Below are 5,990 nucleotides of genomic sequence, written 5' to 3'. Positions count from 1 at the left end.
ACCTGCGCTGCTGCCCTCACCGGCCCTCTGGGGCAGCACGCGTTCTTGCACGCAGGGGCTGGATTCCCCCAGTGCCTCCCAAACGGTTCCTCTTTCTCAACTTCTCAGGTGGCTAGACTTCTGTGTTAAGGAGTCCTTTCTCCCTCAGCCTTGAAGGAAAGCCACGCACGTGTCCCAGTTCCTTTGACCTCTCCTCTCTGTCAACCTTAATAGAGACTTAACCGCCATGCCTAGCGGGGCCAAACTATATAAAAATCCAAAAGCCATTAGCCATAGGTATATGAACCCAATAAGAATCAATCCCCTCAGTTGTCTTCAAAGCGTGCTAGGCTTCAGAAGGGACCGGAAAAGTCCCAGTCTGTGGCTGGGGCTTGCCGGGAAGGGGCTGGCCGGGAACAGTCAGCTCCTCCGGGGTGACAAACGGTCCGGCCATCAGGAGAAGGTTCTCCGCCGTCCTCTTGGGGGAATAATCCATCAGGAGTTTCGAAGGCCATTCCTTAACATGGCAAGGGAATGGAGGCCCAGGAAGGATTTAACAGGGAATTAGTAATGGCCAAGCTCCTGAAATAATTGGGCTTTGAAAATCCCGAGTTTTGCTTTTCTAAATGACTCCGGGCTGCATTATGCCTATTGATCTCCCCGAATGCTCGCAGCCTGTAAATGATGAGCCTTTTACCGCACTCCATGACTGAGGGGCACACAACTGTGAGAACAGCTCATTTCATTTTTTTCGATTTATACAAAAGTGCTGTGGCCCAAGCCCTCTAGGTACCCATCTCAATACATAAATATGCCAATTAAGCTAAATGGAAATCCCGCAGGTTAAAAGTGCCTCATAAAAGAAGGAGGCTTTTTCCAAAGCCAGGAAGTTTATCCACAGAGGAAATACCAAATCAACAAAGGCAGGTGTGTGCCAAACCATGAAGGGAGGAGGAAAAAAGCATCAAGAACTCTGGGATCCAAAAAAGAAGAAAAAACATTTTCCTCCCAAAGCAAACAGGGAAGAAATACCTCTAAGCTGTGAACGCAGAATTCTAAGCAACTCAATTTCTGTTTATTGCATTTTTCTAGCGGGGATTGGTGGTGGTGGTTGGGACAGGGAAGGAAGCCAGACCCAGAACTGAACAGACACCAAGAATGCGTTAAGTCCCCACCATATGTCACAAAGGTGGGTGTGTGCAAACCGGTGTCAGACACGCTGTAGCTTGCTTCTCAAAAGTAGGGTCCTTTGTGCTGGTGCCCAGCAGTTTAAGAATCAGCATCACCTGGGAGCTGGTTAAATATGGACTCTCAGCAACCCCATCCGCCCACCACGCCATTAATGGAGGCAGAATCATCATTTCCAGCAAGACCCAAGGGGGGATTCTCATGCACATTAAAGTGGAAGAAGCCCTGATCGCTGGTTGCCGGCCAGTTGGGTACTCACCGCCCAGCCCTAGGCAGCTTCGGCTAATTCTGTCAGCCACTAGCATTCAAGCACTGGGGCCCTGGCTCTAGGTAAGGAGCTGAGAGGAACAGATAAGTAGGTTTTCATCCCGTCTCAGTCAATGTGAGCATAAGGATCTCAGGAGCCGCCCCTGGATGGGTTCAAATGTTTAACTCACATTTACCCATCTCCAAGTCCTTGATGACCAGCTTCCAACCCAAAACTCATATTCCCGAGTCGCTTCTGACTGACGCCTTATTTCAGATCCCATGCAGTTGGAGGGCACTTGGAAAAAGCTTGGCGGTTTAGAGAGCCTCAGATGGTCGCAGGTGGAAGGATTTTTACCTAATGTTCATGTTTAAAGTTGAGGGGGGGGGGCGCAGAGTGGCTAAAAGTATTGCATGATCTTCCCAAGTTTCCTCCCACCATTAGCAAAAAGGCATGAGGGTGACACACGGAATGATATTAACATTATCAAAATCAGCTAGTGAAACCCCAGCACCACTCGCTCGTTCCCTCACTCGGGTGCTCCCTCTGCCGCGGGTTCAGGGAGCTCTTCTCCACCGCGTACTTGACAAGACCCACTGCCCTTGGATTGCTGCTCGTCTCCTCCTCCTGCCGACCCTTCCAGATATCAATAATTGCCTTTTTCCTTAAGCCCTTGCTCGGTTTCTCCAGCATCTGTCTCTATCTCCACTTTTCTACAGGAACAAGACTTGGAAGTCACAGCAGAGACAGGGACTCATGAACACCCACTAGGGAATAAGAACCGAGAAGAACACTCTTTCTGTGGCTTCCGTGAAACTGCATTTTGCATGTTCTCACCCCGACGTTGCTCTCCATTTGCTCCCAGTCTTTCCCCTCATCGTTCATCTCCCTCCAGTGGCAACAATGATGGCAGATTTTTCCATTTCCCACCAGGCTGAGGATGGCAACTCGAGCGGCTGCGGTGTGGGGCAGGCACCGTACTGGACACCTGACTCACTTCTCAATCACACCGGACCATCGGGTCTTACTCCCTTTGTAACAGTAAGAGACACAAGGCTCCAAGGAGTTAAGTGATCACCTAAGGTTAAGGAGTGGTCAGTGGGAATCCAGTTACACCCCAAATACCACCAGCAGGAGCCTGCGGCTCTCTGGGGGAAGCCGGAACAGAACAGAACTCGGGGAGCTGGAAACACCTATAGGACAGCAGGAGTCCCTGTGAGGCTGGGGCCTTCCCGGGAGGGCTGGCGGGAGGCGGTGCTGCCGGTGGGCTCAGGTAGCAGGTGCTGTGGGAGCGGCTAAGCTGCTGGAATAAAGCTGGAAGGAGCAGGGTTGGCCGGACGCTGGCGCGGAGATCAGGAAGCGTCAGCAGGGTCGACCGGGAAGAAACTTGGCTCCGGAGACCGTTACTTATTTCGTCTACACGCCCCACCGCCCCCGAATGAGCAATTTTCAGGTAGGTATTACCACACTTTGGTTCCTCGCAGTGGACACTGATGTAGGGTTTTTCTTGTTTTCCCTATGGCTGGTGTCGTCTGCAGACAAAACGCGGAGAATCACGTTGGGTTAAGCGCCCCAGCTCTGAGAGCCAGGAGACGTGGACCCCAAGTGGGGCTCTTCCAAACACGTGCTATGGGGCTTCGTGCAAGTTACGTGTCTCCTTGAGCCTCAGGTCCCTCATCTGTGAGCGGGCGGGAAGTGCTGTCCAGCTCACTCAGTTGATGGGACGGCTGAAGAGACCAAGCCTTCCTGATCCGTGCGACAGGCTGGAGGCCGAGGCAGAGGCGGGGTAAGACACAGCCTCTGCTCTCCAGGGAGAAACGAGGGGAGGGGAGAGGAGGCGTAGACTCTGAATTGGGTGAATGACCCACGTGGCCAGCTTTGTCTCCTGGGATTCTCACGGGGAAGCCTCGTCGGGCAAGCGTGGGGTGAGTGTCCATATCACACAGAACAGCAGAATGATAAAAATGAGGGGTCCTTGGGGGGAGCAGATCCCAGCTCACCTGAAGTGGTAACTTTCTTACAATGAACAACGGAAAAAAAAAACCAATTTCTCGACAACGAAGGAATGAGTTTCCCAACATTGAGATCATAGAGGCCGCAGACGGGTGGCTCTGTGTGGCAAGTATTCATTCAGAGGAACGACCCATCTCCCTGACCTTGATGTCTGAGAGACTCTCAGAGGAGGGCACCCCTTCTCTCCTCCGTCAGCCCCTCCGCACAGTCACTCTGCCACTCCGCGCATTGTCTGGGGCCCCTCTTCCGAGCTGCGGACATCATGTCCCGTTGCGGACTGCACTCCGATGGCCCGGTTCCCCAAGACCCAAGAAGAACCTATGATCTTCTCCCTTGCCCCCTCGCATCTGTGAGCAAGGACACAGAACTATTTCATGGGCATCTCGCTTTCTAAAGACGACCCTGCTGGGTTGCCTGGGAAAAGAGAGAGCGTCCTGTCAGTAGAGGGAGATGTCAGACAAGAAAAGAATCTCATAGGCCCTGTCACTGTGATTTGAAATTCCAGGGTTTTTTTGTTGTTGTTGTTTGTTTCTTTGGGTTATTATTTATTTATTTATTTATTTATGCCTTAACTCAAAAAAAGATTTTCAGATTTGCTAGTTTTTGAGATCTGAAAAAAAAAATTAATGTTGTTTTATAACTTCTGACAGTGTATTTTCTGTAGTTGGACGGGTTCTCTCTGTCCATATGTCTTATGCAGGTGAAGCAATATTTGCATTTGGGTCTTAACAGCTGAAACCCTCAGAATCCCAGATACTTAGCTCTGCCCTCTCCCTGCCACCCACAGAGCCCAGCTGGGTGTTCTTGTCTGGGCCACACAGCCAGAGAGGCGGGTCCGAAGAGGAAGACCTATCTCACAGGCCAGAGCCCTGTGTTTAGTAAGATGCTCTCTATGGTTCTGGGTCCCACTGTCTCCCTCTGCCACAGGCCATGATCCAGTCCAGAAGCGTGTGTGGCCAGAGCACCTCCTAGTTCCATTTTGTACCCATCCTAGTATTTCTTTGTTAGTCTGTCCAATTAGGGTTTTTTTTTTTAATTTTATTTTTTTTCAGTGTTCCAAAATTCATTGTTTATGCACCACACCCATTGCTCCATGCAATCCGTGCCCTCCTCAATACCCACCAGCAGGCTCACCCAATCCCCACCCCCACCCCTCCAAAACCCTCAGTTTGTTTCTCAGAGTCCACAGTCTCTCATGGTTTATATTATATCATCATCTACAATGTAGCCTTGGAAACTAACGTAAATCCTTTGGGAAAAAGGCAGGATGCCTAGAGGCATGGATGGGCAGAGGGACAGAGATAGAAAGGTAAATAGATCCATTTCCACCGGAAAAGAGCTATTGATAAATCTTGACTATTTCGATTGATTCCATGTTTAGATCCCCTCTCTGCTCCCCCTCTAACTTAACTTCTTGCATTCATTCTCCTTTCCTGCCTCTTGTCTCCCATCCTTGCTCCTCTCCTCATCTCTAAGCCAGGTTAGGGTTTAGGGTGATTATAGACTATGCACTATTCGAACTTTCTAGAAAAAAAAAGCTCCTCAAATGTGTACCAGTATTGCTAGGCCAGTGTTGATCTCACTGACAGTCTTGCTCTTGCTCCATTCTCTGGTCCATTCCTGGTCCTCATTTTGGAGAGCTAACCTCCACCTTGCATCCTACCCAGCATGGCCTATCTGATTTTCTCCAAGAGTTAAGGTCAATTTTTACCTGGAGCATTTGGGTATGACTGTATTAAGATGGATGAACTTACCAGAGCAAGGGGAGCCTGGAGGACAGAACTGTCAGGGGAGAAAGAAGTCCTCGTTCTAGCTTCTGGTGAAAAGAGTCATGTGCTGGGAACTTCCTACAGACCTGGAATAAAGTCCTAATGCCTGTGGGCACATGCACACAACTAGGCTGGTCACATTCCAGCCATGCCATCAACACTCACACACGTCCTTACATTTATCCCCGAGGAGTGGAGAGATCAGACCTCTCAACAATTCCGCTCTTGTCTGCTCCCCAGGACAATGGTTTCCTACGCGAGGAGTTCATGTGAAAGCCAAGCCTACTGCGTCCGTTCAACAGTGGAGCCTCATCACATTGCAACTAAGAAAACTTCCATTCAGTAAACATCTATCGAGCGCCTACTGTATGCAAGGGAATCTGATAGGCAGCGGCAGTGTGGCTGGAGAGCAGAGACACAAAGCTATCTTCGAGCCAGTTCCGTAGGACTCTTTGTGGAAAGTCTTAGCAAGAAAATATTTATTCAGAATTGGCAAATCAAAGTCACCAGATGTGCTGAATCATGATTTTGCCTGGCATTCATGGCCATGACATTAATCAAGCATAATTCTTCCCCAGTTTGCACAGGCACACTGTGTATTTCAGCCTCGGAGACAAAGAGAACCACGCGTAACCAACTCTCCAGGAAATGCAGTTCTCATCAATGAAGCTGTTACTGAGTCATCAACAGCGAGGAAGGTAATTATTCCCGAACCACTGGATGAGGGAGCAGGTTGGGCAGGGAACTGATTAGTGCTTTTCCAGGAAAGGGGAGAAGAAGCAGCAAAATGGGGG

At 49.9% G+C, this 5,990-nt stretch overlaps 1 long non-coding RNA gene across 1 annotated transcript; it reads left to right on the top strand.

Annotated features, from left to right (window-relative positions):
* The first annotated feature begins 1,239 nt into the window (after nucleotides 1-1,239).
* On the top strand, nucleotides 1,240-5,990 carry LOC309846197. Its single transcript, XR_014301781.1, has 3 exons — nucleotides 1,240-1,497; nucleotides 2,134-3,200; nucleotides 5,437-5,990. It is a non-coding gene; the product is annotated as an uncharacterized lncRNA (long non-coding RNA).

Source organism: Mustela nivalis (assembly GCF_964662115.1).
Source record: "Mustela nivalis genome assembly, chromosome: 13".
Lineage (NCBI taxonomy): Eukaryota > Metazoa > Chordata > Mammalia > Carnivora > Mustelidae > Mustela > Mustela nivalis.
This window is presented reverse-complemented; position numbering and strand designations above follow the sequence as displayed.